This window comes from Ovis aries, chromosome 23 (assembly GCF_016772045.2).
Source record: "Ovis aries strain OAR_USU_Benz2616 breed Rambouillet chromosome 23, ARS-UI_Ramb_v3.0, whole genome shotgun sequence".
NCBI classification, from domain to species: Eukaryota; Metazoa; Chordata; class Mammalia; order Artiodactyla; family Bovidae; genus Ovis; species Ovis aries.
In genome coordinates this window covers 34,747,339-34,761,976 of record NC_056076.1, presented here as the reverse complement: position 1 = coordinate 34,761,976, position 14,638 = coordinate 34,747,339, and the positions used below count along the sequence as shown (strand labels likewise).

At 44.7% G+C, this 14,638-nt stretch overlaps 1 long non-coding RNA gene and 1 other non-coding gene across 2 annotated transcripts; both read right to left on the bottom strand.

The window, feature by feature from the left end:
* Positions 1-2,033: 2,033 nt before the first annotated feature.
* On the bottom strand, positions 2,034-13,533 carry LOC132658499 (uncharacterized). Its single transcript, XR_009598207.1, has 2 exons — positions 13,407-13,533; positions 2,034-2,991 (listed from the first exon to the last, which is right to left on the bottom strand). It is a non-coding gene; the product is annotated as an uncharacterized LOC132658499 (long non-coding RNA).
* Positions 9,078-9,150, bottom strand: TRNAG-CCC (transfer RNA glycine (anticodon CCC)). The gene has a single exon. It is a non-coding gene; the product is annotated as a tRNA-Gly (tRNA).
* Positions 13,534-14,638: the final 1,105 nt, after the last annotated feature.

The window sequence follows — 14,638 nt, the reverse complement described above, 5'->3', positions numbered from 1 at the left end:
GTCAAAGACAGAACTGGTTAGAGACATCAGTTTTCAAATATATTAACAACACACCACACACACGCACACACATGCTCACACACATGCACATACACACTGTCACATGACACTTATCTCAGGAAAACATTATTATCAAACCACAAATTAGGATCTATCAGATGAGAAGTATAGATATCCTGAAGGGGGCAGTGGAATAGAATATTTACACTATAGAACTTCCTGAATCACATCCTTGCCTGATGCGGGTTTTTCCCATTATCTGGACAAATCTTGGGTTTCCAAGGGCCACCTGGTCTCTCCAACTTGGGCTCTTGGGCTCATTTCTTGCTCTTCATCTGTTCCAATAATTTCGTTCTGAGAACTATACTCAATATCGTTTAATAACCTATAATGGAAACAAGTCTGAAAAAGAATATATATATATAAACTCAGTTGTGTCCGACTCTTGGCAACCCGGTGGGCTCCTCCGTCCTTGGGATTTCCCAGGCAAGAATACTGCAGTGGGTGCCTTCTCATACTTCAGGGGATCTTCCCGATCCAGGGATCGAAACTGCATCTCTTGTGTCTTCCGCATTGGTAGGTGGATTCTTTAACCACTGTGCCATCTGGGAAGGCCCATAGACACACAGATCACTGAATCACTTTCTGTATACCTGAAACTAACACAGCATTGTAAATCAACCACAATTCAATTTTTAAAAATAAAGAGGAAAAGAAATTCCCTTTGATCCCAGTCAGGGCCCCTGTTGGGCTCTTTTGTGGCTGGCGGGGCCGCATCTCAGTCTCTTCAAATCTGAGCCTATAACAGAGAATTTGGTCCCTGACAGGCTCTCAGTAGATGTGTCAAATGGGATTGAATCAGCAGTTCTGAGAATTCGCCGCACCGCCTCGCTTCCTGAGCCACCTGGGCTAGTACCTCCCTGCAGACGGCCTTGTCCTGCCTCCCTGGGGGAGCCAGGCTGCTGCCTTCCTCTCCTGGGGACGAAGGGCCTGGCCAACGATGGCCACAGGAGCCTGCTGTTCTCTTGTGGATTGCCTGAAGCCGCATTTTCTCCGACGCTTGGCTGTGCTAATGACTCCTTCCCCTCCTGGTGCTAAAACCTTGGGCTAGAAAATGAAATCAAGGGAGGGGGTGGGAAGGAGGGAGGGGAAGGAAAGCAGTTGCAAGCGGAACAAGGTCACCCATCTGCGGACGCGGTCCACACTCCTTATCTGTGACGCCACCAGCCCCAAGGTCCCTTCATTAAAACAGTTGAATCACCTCAATGATAAAATGAACTAAATTCCAGCCTTCTGCCTTAGACATAACAGAGCTTGTCTTGATACTGAGGCTGCCCTCCTGATGGGCATGTGGCTCCTCTCCTCCCTGAAGCCCTGAAGGCGGAGAGGAAACCCAGCCGAGGGCGGGGAGGGTGGGGGCAAACTGCACAGGGACAGGCTCCCTCCTGCACCAGTCGCAGGGCTGGTGACAGTTTTCCTGCCTGGGCAGTCAGACAAGCCTGTCTGCAAGGCTCTGTTTCCTGGGCAGGTGAGAGACAGAGCTCCTGCTTTCTGACAGGCCTGGGACAATACCTCGCCATTCCACACCTCTGCAGGGGACAGGGGGTGAGCGGGCCAGGCTCCCTGAAGCCAGGAAGTCAGAGCGCCTTGAAGGCTGTGATCTGTGTACCCAGAGGAGACATGGAGAAATGTGTGGGGTAACTCTGCCCTTGGTAGAGTGGCTGGGATGGGAGGGCAAGTTCATCCAGGAGTTGTGTGACCCTGGGCAAGTCGCTGGGTCTTAATTTCTCCAGTAGTGAAATAGGAACAGTGACCACTATGTCCTAAGATTTAAGTGTATTTGAAGGTTCTAGCATCTGCTTGGAATATTGTAGTGCTCAAGGAATGTTTGGTCGTTCAATGATTGCTAAACAAACCTGTTAGATAAATATTAACGCAACTACCAAAACCAAGGCAAAAAGTTAAAGCGGGGGTGAGGCTGATGTAGAATTTCCTTCAGATTTTAAAAACACATGAAAGCATGATGAATGCTATTATGCACTTTCCATTTTCCTCTAGCTTTACTGAGATATAATTGACACACAACATTGTGTAAATTGGAGGTGTATAACGTGATGATCTGATAGACGTATCAGTTCAGTTCAGTTCAGTTGCTCAGTCGTGTCCAACTCTTTGTGACCCCATGAACCACAGCACACCAGGCCTCCCTGTCTATCACCAATTCCCGGAGTCCACCCAAACCCATGTCCATTGAATCTGTGATGCCATCCAGCCATCTCATCCTCTGTCGTCCCCTTCTTTTCCTGCCTACAATCTTTCCCAGCATCGGGGTCTTTTCAAATAAGTCAGTTCTTCACATCAGGTGGCCAAAGTATTGGAGTTTCAGCTTCAGCATCAGTCCTTCCAATGAACACCTAGGACTCTCGCCTAGGATTGACTGGTTGGATCTCCTTGCAATCCAAGGGACTCTCAAGAGTCTTCTCCAACACCACAGTTCAAAAGCATCAATTCTTCGGTGCTCAGCTTTCTTCACAGTCCAACTGTCACATCCATACGTGACCACTGGAAAAACCATAGCCTTGACTGGACGGACCTTTGTTGTCAAAGTAACATCTCTGCTTTTGAATATGCCATCTAGGTTGGTCATAACTTTCCTTCCAAGGAGTAAGCATCTTTTCATTTCATGGCTGCAATCACCATCTGCAGTGATTTTGGAGCCCAGAAAAATAAAGTCAGCCACTCTTTCCACTGTTTCCCCATCTATTTGCCATGAAGTGATGGGACCAGATGCCATGATCTTAGTTTTCTGAATGTTGAGCTTTAAGACAACTTTTTCACTCTCCTCTTTTACTTTTTATCAAGAGGGCTCTTTAGTTCTTCTTCACTGTCTGCCATAAGGGTGGTGTCATCTGCATATCTGAGGTTATTCTCCAGGCAATCTTGATTCCAGCTTGTGCTTCTTCTAGCCCAGTGTTTCTCATGATGTATACACTGTGAAATAATGATCACAATACTGTTAATGTGCCCATCACCTCATAGAATCACTTTTGTGTGTGTGCATACATGTATATGTGTGTGTGTGGTGAGAATATTTAAGAGCTACTCTGTTAGCAACTTTAAAGTATGCAACACAGTGTCATAAACTGTAGTCACTATGCCATGATTAGATCTCTAAAACTTACTCAACTGGAAGTTTGTACCCTTTGGCCAGTGTCTCCCCATTTCCCCCATCCCAGCCCCTGGTAACCACCTCCCTACTCTCTGTTTCTGTGTGTTTGGCTTTTTGATTCCACATATAAGTGAGATCATTCAGTATGTACCTTTCTCTGTCTGACTTGACTTCACTTAGCCTAATGCCCTTAGGGTCCATCCATTTTGCTGAAAAAGGCAGGATTTAATCAGGAATAAAAAGAAGAAAATTCATTTTTTAATCTAATGATTTATCTTGGAGATGATGTGAAATCAGTACCTGTAGATCTGTCTCATTCTTTGTAAAACACGACTGCCTGAGAGTCATGAACCTGTTACAGGAGCCTCTATTCATTGACAAGTGCATATAAGTCTTTTGCTACATTCTACCTTGTCACCATGAGGAGCCTTGAACATCTTTCTTGGAGCACGTGCATCAGTATACCTCTAGTCCTACACTTTCCAAAAGCATAACTAGCAACTTGGGTAAAAATACAGAAGGGCACACTTTTCAATTTTGTGAAATGGGGAGATAGTATAATTGGTGGGCACTGTATTAATGGACTTGACCATTCTTCTCTTCACTCTAGTCATAGGTTTGAGTTAGGTGTGTGCGTGCTCAGCTATGTCTGACTCTTTGCATGCAGCCTCATGGCCAGGCTCCTCTGTCCATGAGATTCTTCAGACAAGAACACTGGGGTGGGTTGCCAACCCCTCCACTAGGGGATCTTTCTGACTCAGAGATCGAACCCTCGTCTGTTGTGTTTCCTGCATTGGTGGGCAGATTCTTTACCACTAGTGCCACCTGAGAAGCCCATATAATTGTATGCTGCTGCTGCTGCTGCTAAGTCGCTTCAGTCGTGTCCGACTCTGTGCGACTCCAGAGACGGCAGCCCACCAGGCTCCCCCGTCCCTAGGATTCTCCAGGCAAGAATACTGGAGTGGGTTGCCATTTCCTTCTCCAATGCATGAAAGTGAAAGTGAAGTTGCTCAGTTGTGTCCGACTCCTAGCGACCCCATGGATTGCAGCCCACCAGGCTCCTCTGTCCATGGGATTTTCCAGACAAGGGTACTGGAGTGGGTTGCCATTGCCTTCTCCGATACAGTTATATAGTGAAGTCGCTCAGTCGTGTCCGACTCTTTGCGACCCCATGGAAGGTAACCTACCACGTTCTGCGGTCCATGGGATTTTCCAGGCAAGAATACTGGAGTGGGCTGCCATTTCCTTCTCCAGGGGATCTTCCCAACCCAGGGATCGAACCCGGGTCTCCTGCATTGCAGACAGACGCTTTACTGTAGATATGACATATGTGTTTACATGTTATCTCTACCGTTTATATATTGAGTACCTTACAATATGCCAGATACTGTTATAGGTACTCGGGTTCCATCAGTAAATGAAACCAACCAAGATCCCTGCCTTCATGGAGGTGATAAGCTAGCAAGGGGAGACTGATACTGATAAACATAACAAATATGGAAATTATATAGCGTGTCAAAAGGAAATAAGTGCCGTGGAAAAACGGGGAAAAAGTAGAAGAGAGATGAGGGATTCTAGAGTCCAGGTGTGACCCTGATGCTCATTTCATGATATATTTTTGTGATTTAAAGTGTGGCACATAATGGTGAAAGACATTTCAAATGATTGAATGGAATTCAAATGAATGAAAATTTCCTAACTGGCCAGGTCTGCAGATTCTCACTAACCTAGCCACCCTCTGCTGGGAAAATGCCAAGATGTCAGCATTCCATTTAAGCTGTGTCATCCACAGGGCAGGGCAGGACGGTTGTATTCTTGCAGATGGTGACATCATGCTGTTGTCACAGGTGAATTTACTGTCATCAGAAACCCCTGGGAAGGGGTTCACAGACTTAGAAAACAGACTTGTGGTGTCGGGGGTTGGGTGGGGAAGGATTGGGAGAAGGGATAGTTAGGGAGTTTGGGAAGGTTGTGTACATATGGCTGTTCTCAAAATGGATAACCAACAAGGGCCCACTGTGCAGCACATGGAACTCTGCTCAGTGTTATATGGAAGCCTGGATGGGAGGGGGGTTTGGGAGAGAATGGATACGTGTACATGTATGGCTGAGTCCCTTCGCTGTTCAGCTGAAACTACCACAGCATTACCGCAGCTATACCCTAACACAAAATAAACAGTTTAAAGTTTGAAAAGAAAAAAGAAAGAAAGAAACCTTTAGGGTAGTTGTTTTTCAGAAATAACTATTATTCCAAATAATCTTTATTCTGTTCCAATTAGGATTATATTTTTCATCTTTTTTTTTTTTTTAATTTTTCATCTTTAGTGCAGCACTTGACCACCAGGGAAATCCCAACTGCTTTCTTATCAACAGAGAAACTGGACTTTTTCCCCTCTCAAATGGAATTTATATACCTCAAAGGGAGAAAAGGTTTGCAGTAGGAAACAACAGGCCTGGACTCCCCTAGTGGTCCAGTGGTTAAGAATCTGCCTGCCTAAGTAGGGGACACGGGTTCGATCCCTGGCCTGGGAGCTAAGATCCCACGTGGCGTGAGCAACTAAGCCTGGGTACCATACCTACCGAGCCCGCACTCTAGTTTCCATGCTCCTTGACAAGAGAAGCCACTGCAGTGAGAAGCCCTGACTACAGAAAGCCCTCGTGCAGCAAAAAAGCCAAAAAATAATAAATAAGTACATAAATAATTTTTTTTTTTTTAAAGAAAGAAAGCGACAGGCCTTAGGCAGGGGGGTGCGTAGCATAGTAATGTTTCTCCTTCTGCGCTTCCAGAGGCAGACAAACAGCCAGGAAACAGAGAGCGGATCTATGACAAGGGGATCTTTACCTTTTTTTTTTTTTTTCCCCCGTTTTACCCCAACCCTGAGCTGTGCACTTGAATAATCTTGGCTTCCGGAGAGCAGGCTACTGTAATGATAATCCAGGAAGTAAACTGCTCTTTGAAAAGCAAAGGAGAAACCAATCGACTAAGTATTTATTTATATTTAATGCTCCAGGGCTTCTGTTTCCAGCTTTGAAGAGTTCCTGGCAAATGCTTCTTGAAGTCATTAATCCCAGCGGCAAATCTAAATGTCTTTGGGGTTGCTCCTGGTCCTTGGAGCCTGGCATACTGTGTGTTTATAACCCATGAGCTTCCCAGAAAGAGACGTGGGTAGGGAGGGGCTGGTGGCAGCAGAAAAGACAATAAGGAGTAGATCTGGTTTGAGTCTCTGCTAGAATGCTAGAATCTCTGGTCAGAAATGAATTCCCTGGGATGCATGGATGGATTTGGTTTTTTCAAGTGCCGATGACCCGCCCACAGCTTTGCCCAGAAGTCAGGCACTGACCCCTTGACTCATCCCATCTGTCTGGCTCTGGCTCAGTCTGGAGATCCCTGGTGACTGACATCAGCTCTGGCCCACATTAAGGTGGGGTGGTGGATGTTTAGTTGCTCAGTCGTGTCCAGCTCTTTGCGACCCCATTGACTGTAGACCACCAGGCTCCTCTGTCCATGGGATTTTTCCAGGCAAGGTTCCTGGAGTTGGTTGCCATTGTCTTCCTCACGGGATCTTCCCAACCCAGGCAGTGACCTTGGGTCTCCTGCGCTATAGGAAGATTCTTTACCGACTGAGCTACCAGAACTGACTTCAAAAGCAGTTTTTTTTGTTTTTTTGGTAATGAGCAAGCAATCTTGGTTCATGACAGAAAAGTTAGAAACTGCAAACAAGCAACAAAAAGAAATAGAAAAGAAATCCTACATGGTTCTCTCAAAAACAATCATGCTTGCTACATTTTACTTATTTAAGCATACACAGAGACATATAAACAAAAATGTATGATTCTGTGCATATTATTTTATAGCCTGTTTCCCTCACTTTAACGGTATTTTATTATAGACCAGTAAAGATATACCAAGACCACTGTTTTTAAAGGGAATTCCCTGGCAGCCCAATGGTTAGGACTCCCTGCTTTCACCGCCATGGGCCTGGGTTCCATCCCTGGCTGGGGAACTAAGATCCTGCAAGCTGCCTGGAACGGCCAATAAATAAATAAATAAATAAAGGCTGTAGAGATTATCCCTGGATGTGTGCTCAGTTGCTCAGTCATGTCTGACTCTTTGCGGCCCCATGAAGTATAGCCTGCCAGCCTCCTCTGCCCATGGAATTTCCCAGGCAAGAATACTGGCAAGGGTTGCCATTTCCTTCTCCAGGGAATCTTTCCAATCCAGAGATCGAACCTGCGTCTCTTGCATTGGCAGACGGATTCTTTACCACTAGCGCCACCTGAATGGCTGTATCAAAATACATTAAACCAGTTCCTCTATTTGGTGATTTAATGGCTACAGTCATTTGCTAGGGCTGATTTAACATAGTAGCATAGACTGGGTGGCTTAACAACAGGCATTTGTTTCCTCTGAGGCTTGGCGGCTGGAAGTCCCAGATGACAGTGTCAGCAGGGCTGGTTTCTTCTGAGGCCGCTGCTCTCGGCCTGTGGATGCTGCCTCTAACGTGTGTCCTCCCGCCGTCTTTCCTCTGTCCTGTCTTTGTCCTAATCTCCTCTTCTTATAGAGACACCAATCATACTGGATCAGTGCCCACCCTAATGACCTTGCTGTAACTTCACCACTTTCTTAAAAACCTCTGTCTCCAGAATGGAGCACGCCTGTGCTGTTGGTACAGCTACTATGGAGAACAGAATGGAGGTTCCTTAAAAAACTAAAAATAGAGCTACCATATGACCCTGCAATCCCACTTGTGGGCATATATCTGGAGGAAAACATAATTCAAAAGGATACATGCACCCCAGTGTTCACTGCAGCACCGTTTACAATAGCCAAGACGTGGAAGCAACATAAATGTCCATCAACAGAGCAATGGATAAAGCAGATGTGGTGCATATATACAATGGATATTACTCAGCTGTTAAGAAGAATGAAATAATGCCATTGGCAGCAACATGGATGGCCCTAGTGTCATACTGAGCAAAGTAAGACAGACAGAGAAGGAGAAATATCGTATGACAGCCTTTATATGTGGAATCTAAAAAGAAATGACGCAAATGAACTTATAAAACAGAAAGAGACTCACAGTCTTAGGAAACGAACTTATGGCTGGCAGGGGCAAGGGATAGTTAGGGAGTTTGGGATGGTCATGTACACACTGCTGTATTTAAAATGGATAACCAACAAGGACCTACTGTATTGCACAGGGAACCTGCTCAATGTTATTTGGCAGCTTGGATGGGAGGAGGGGTTTGGGGGAGAATGGATACATGTATATGTATGGCTGAGTCCCTTCACTGTTCACCTGAACCTACCACAACATTGTCAATTGGCTATACTCCAATACAAAAAAAAGTTAAAAAAAAAAAAAGCCTATCTCCAAATACAGTCACATTCTGAGATACTGAGGAATATGACTTCAATATGCAAATTGTGAGGGACATCCTCCAACCTATTTTTAGAAGGCTTCCCATGGGCCAGGAAATGTGCTGAGTGCTTCACGTAAGTCATCTCATTTAATCCCTTAATAACCCTAATATGTAGGTACTATTACTAACCCCATTTCACAGATAGTGACACCGTGGCACGGAGAGGTTCAGTAACTAACCTCAAGGTCACACAGCTAATAAACAATGGAGCTGCATCAAACCAGCCAGTTTAGCTTGAGTCTGTGTTTTTAGGCGTTTTGATACCCTTGTAATTAACCTTGTAAGTTACGACTCTACTATTATTTCCTCTATACTTAATTGATTCTTTAGGATAACATTTCAGGGTGAACGTGTATGAGTATTTTAAGCATTAAAAAAAATATATATTTTATTTATTTATTGGCTGCTCCAATAAATATTAGTTGCAGCATGCAGGCTCTTTTAGCTGTGGCATGTGAATTCTTGGCTGGGGCATGAGGATCTAGTTCCCTGACCAGGGATCTAACCTGGGCCCCTTGCATTGGGAGTGCAGAGTCTTAGACACTGGACCATCAGGGAGGTTCTTAGCACTTTAGTACTTTAAACACAAACTTGCCTCCCGCAACACGAGTTACATTTACATTTCCAGTGGCAGTGTATGAGGGGCTGCAAGACAGCTCTTGGTGGTTGAGTCCAAATCACTGGTGTGGGATTGTATGTCTGTGCACATTTACATCTGAGCCTTCATAAAACTGAAGATGGGCACAGACCTAGGAAAAACGAGCCATGATCAGGCTCTGTGAAGTTCTTCTCTCAGACCTTCATTCTTAGTTTGTCCATCCTGTTGTGCAAAGAAGAATACGAAACAGTTACAAATGAAGTGGGCAGTTTGATGAATGATGCACAAGATAAATTTTATCTTGGAAGTGAAAAGAGAAATCCCATAGGAAAGCTTTTCGGTGTATTTTTTCCCCTTAAGTTGGGTTTATTGAGATACATTTTACAGACAGTAAAATTCACCTGTTCTAATTAATTTATTTTTTAAACTTCTTCTTCTTCTTCTTCTTTTTTTTTTTTTACTGTATTGGAGTATAGCCGATTAACGAACAACGTTGTGACCATTTCAGTGACACTCAGGTTCTTGACGTCTTGTTGAAGAAATAATGCAGTGAGAGACAAAGTGATAGATGAGAAGTGGATTTATTTAGAGAGAAACACACTCTGCAGAGTGTGGGCCATCTCAGAAGGTGAGAGGCCAAGTCACGGTTTTAGATATGGTTCTCTGAATTTTGATACACCCATGCAGTCGTATAACCACTGCCACAATCAAGACATGGGACATTTCTATCAAAAGTTTACTTGTGGGGACTTCCTTAGTGGTCCAGAGGTTAAGACTCTGCGATTCCAGGGCAGGGGACATGGGTTTGATCCCTGGTTGGGGAACTAATTGTTCCGTGCCCTTAGGGCTGTGTGGCATAGCCAAAAAAAAAAAAACAACAAGTTCCTTTGTGCTCTTGTGTCATCAAGCTCCATCCCCAGACCCTGGCAACTACTGATCTGTGCTCTGTCTCATGGATTTGCCTTTTCTGGGATGTTTCATAAGTGGAATCTTGTACTGTGTGGCCTTTGGAATCTGGTTTCTTTCACTTCACCTGGACTTCCCAAGTAGCTCTAGTGGTAAAGAACCTGCCTGCCAATGCAGGAGACCCAGGAGACCCAGGTTTGATCCCTGGGTCAGGAAGATCCCCTGGAGGAGGAAATGACAACCCACTTCAGTATTCTTGCCTGGAGAATTCCATGGATGGGGAGCCTGGTGGGTTATAGTCTACAGGGTCGCGAAGAGTCAGACATGACTGAGCACATTTTTTCATGTAGCACAAAGCATCTGAGATTCACCTCCTTGCCGTGTGCATCCTCTTACCACTGGGCAGTGTGGATGGAGTAGCGTGGCAGTAAGCCTGGATATACCACGTTATTTTATTTTATCCATCCACCAGCTGAGCAGACACTTTTCAGCTTTTTACTATTGTGAATAAAAACCGCTATAAGCATTCCTGCACGTGTTTTTGTGTGAACATGTTTTCATTAATCTTGGGTATATACCTAGAAGTAGAATTGCTAAGTCATGTGGTAAGAGTATGCTTAATTTATAAGAAACTGCCAAACTCCTTTCTGAAGTGACTGTGTCATTTTGCATTCCCATCCCCCATGTGTGAGAATTCCAGTTTCTTTGCTTTCTCATCAGAACTTGACATGGGCAAATTTCCTTTCCTTTCTTTCTCTCCCTCCCCTACCCCTTTCTTTTTAGTTTAGCCATTTGAGTAGGTATTTCTGGTTTGTAAATAAGTTCGTTTGTACCGTTATTTGTAGGTTATACATATAAGTGATAGCATATGCTATTTGTCATTCTCTTTTTGACTTACTTCACTTTGTATGATAATCTCTAGGTCTGTTGCAAATGGCATTCTTTCTTTTTTATGGCTGAGTAATATTCCATTGTATATATGTACCACATATACTTTATACAGTCCTCTGTGGATGGGCATTTCGGTTGCTTCCATGTCCTGGCTATTGTAAATAGCGCTATGATGTACCTTTTCAAATTGCAGTTTTCTCTGTATATGACTAGGAGTGGGATTGCTGGGTCATATGGTAGTTCTTATTTTTAGTTCCTTAAAAGGAACCTCCATACTATTTTCCACACAGGCAGCACCAATTTACATTCCCACCAGCAGTGAATATCTTTCAAGGTGCTCATTTGCCATTCACATGTCTTCTTTGGTGAAGTATATGTTCAGATATTTTGCCCATTTTTATTTATTTATTTATTTATTTATTTTTGCCCATTTTAAAATTAGGTTTTGTTTTCTTATTATTGAGCTGTGAGAGTTCTTCACACATTTTGGATACCAATCCTTTATCAGCTCTGTCTTTTTCTCTCAGTCCGTGACTTATTTTTTAATTTTCTCGACTACATCTTTAGAAGAGAAGACATTAAAACTTTGATAAAGTCCAGTTTATGAACTTAAAAAAAAAACACACACAACAGTTTCTGCTTTTGTGTCCTACCTAAAAATTTTTGCTTAACCCAAGGACATAAATATTTTCTCCTGTTTCTTTTTAGAAATTTTATAGTTTTAGCTTTAGGATTGTGGTCTGTTTAGAGTTAATTTTTGTATATGATGCAAGGGATGGGTTGAAATCCTTTTTTTTTTTTTGGCTTATGAATATTCAGCTGTTTCAGCTCTATTTGTTGAAGCATGAGGGCGTCTTATGATTTCTAATACTTAATAAATCAGTAAGGAATGTGAATTATTTCTGCTGGAGAGCAGTGGGGATGAGACCTGGAGGCAGCTGCTGGAAGTCTCTAGTTTTGTGGAAGTCATGCTGAGCCCAGCCTCCTTCCTCCTGCTCAGCCTTCAGATGTGAAGTGAAGGATGCTGAGGAGGACTCCCACCTGGAACACCTTTCAGGGGCTCAGTAAAGGTGGTACCTGAGGGACTTCCCTGGTGGTTCAGTGGTTAAAACTCTGAGCTCCCAATACAGGGGTGTGGGTTCGATCCCTGGTCAGATAACTAAGATCCCACGTGCCATGCAGCATGGCTCCAAAATTAAAAAAATAATAATAATAATTTAAAAGATTAAAAAACAGCAAAAAAGATGGCACCTGAGATTGAGGGCATCCTGGAGGCACGTGTGGGAGGTGAGGAAAGCCTGTTTGCAGCCACCCTCGGCACCCCATGGATGCATTTCTGTGCCCCCAGAATCACAGACGAATCTGCTCCTTCCTTGTTCAGATGGAAACGCCAAGACTGAGAGAGGCCAAGGCACTTCTTCGCCAACATGTGGCCAGTGAGTCCCACAGACCCCGATTCTGTGTTCTGCTGATTGAATATCCAGTTGCCTCCCAGCTTGTCCACTGACGGGACTCTTAGCTTCTCAAAGTCACTGTGTCCAAGTTGGAATTCCTTCTTCTCCCTCCCACCCTTCACTTCCCCCCATCCCTTCTAGCTCTTTGGTTTCTTTTTAATTTTTGGCCGCACCCCATGGCACGTGGGACCTTAATTCCCCAGCCAGGGATCGAACCTGCACTCCCTGCATTGGAAGATGGAGTTTTAGCCACCAGACTGCCAGGGAAGTCCCCAGCTACTCTCCATCTTGAATCTTCTGTTAGTAACGTTTTATCAACCACCCAGCGAAGAGCTGGGAAAGATTGAAGGCAGAAGGAGAAGAGGGTGGTAGAGGATGAGATGGTTAGCTAGAATCACGACTCAATGGACATGAAGTTGAGCAAACTCCAGGAGATAGTGAAGGACAGGGAAGTCTGGTGTGTTGCAGTTTACCCGGTCGCGAAGAGTTGGACACAACTTAGCAACTGAATACCAACCAACCACCCAGCTGCCCAAACAAGAAACCAGGAAGCCCCTAGACATGCCCTCCCTTTCCTCCCACACCAGGTTAGCACAAAGCTGAACTGCATCCTCCTTTCCAGCCTACCTTAATGGTATGTCTTCCTTTCACCCCTTCCTGGTACTCCCTTGGTTCAGAAAGACACCATCTAGCATCTGGACATTGGACATGTCCTTCCAGGTGGCTCCCCTTCTCCCCAGTCTTCCATCTATCACCTGCACCATAGCCCATTGATCTTTCCAGCATGCATTCTTGATAACATCCCTTCTCAGCTTCAAACTCTTGTGGCTCTGTGTCACCTCCTTGATAAAGATCAGACTCTCTAGCTTGGCAGGCTCAGACAACAAAGCATCTGCCTGCAGTGAAGATCCCTGGTTCAATCCCTGGGTCTGGAAGATTCCCTGGGGAAGGGAATGGCTACTCACTCCAGTATTCTTGCCTGGAAAATTCCATGGACAGAGGTGGCTGGTGGGCTAGAGTCCATAGGGTTGCAAAGCGTCGGACACGACTGAGTGAGTAAACAGCAGCAACTCCAGCTTGGCACTTGGTTCTGACACAGGCTTGGGCTACACACCCCGTCGCCCCTTGTACTTTAGCAATAAAAGGCTCTTATTGTGTGTCTGCTTCTCTTCCCGTCTGACTGCAATCTCACTGAAACAGCATGTTTACACACCTGTCTTCCTTACTAGACTGCGACATGCTCGATACACATTTGTTTAATGTCCACCATCACATGTCAGATTTATAGCAATATTAGGATGTTCTGTTGTCCCTTTGCCTCTTAATAATTTTAAACTGAAGATCAGGAGGGCTGAGTTTTAGGATGGTCCGAATCCTGACTACCTTGGAGTTATTTTCTGCAGTGAAGAATGGTTGTCAGTGAAAATGCCATCAGTGAGAATAATATTGTTTTGTGCTTAGTTGACCATTTTGCTGTCTGGAAAACATGATAAATCAACCAACAAGGCGTTGGGGGTCTTTCAGGCTGCTTTGGGAGGAAGATGAAGTGCTAGTGATGAAAGACAAGTCTGTTCCAAACAGAATTCATTATTTTGCCACCATCTCTCCACCCCATAGGCTTACCGCAGCAGCTCAGTGGCAAAGAATCCGCCTGCAATGCAGGAGACACAGGTTTGATCCTTGAGTCAGAAAGATCCCCTGGAGAAGGAATAGGGAATCTACTCCAGTATTCTTGCCTGGAGATTCCCATGGATAAAGGAGTCTGGCAGGCTACAGTCCATAGAATCACACAGAGTCAGACACAACTGAAGCAACTTATCGCACACTCTTGCACAAATCTTCATTGCAGTGCTTGGTCTTGTCTAGTTGTGGCAATCACCCAGTAGATGTGGCACGCTAGCTTAGCTGCCCCTTGGCATGTGGGATCTAAGTTCCTGGACTGTGGGTTAGACCTTTGTGCTCTGCACTGGGAGGTGGATTCTCAACCAACGGACCATCAGGGAAGTCTCTTTGTCTTCTTTTTCTGCGTAGATGCTCCCATGCAGCACAGTTACTGGTAAAGCTGCCCCCTCCCTCCCTCCATTCATTCATTCGCTATAAGGCTGGTATCTGTTTTTCCTAATGTCTCCCACCCAGTACAGGGACTTTGCAGACAGAAGCCATCCTTGGGGGCTGGGCCAAGTGTAAAGTCTTAGCT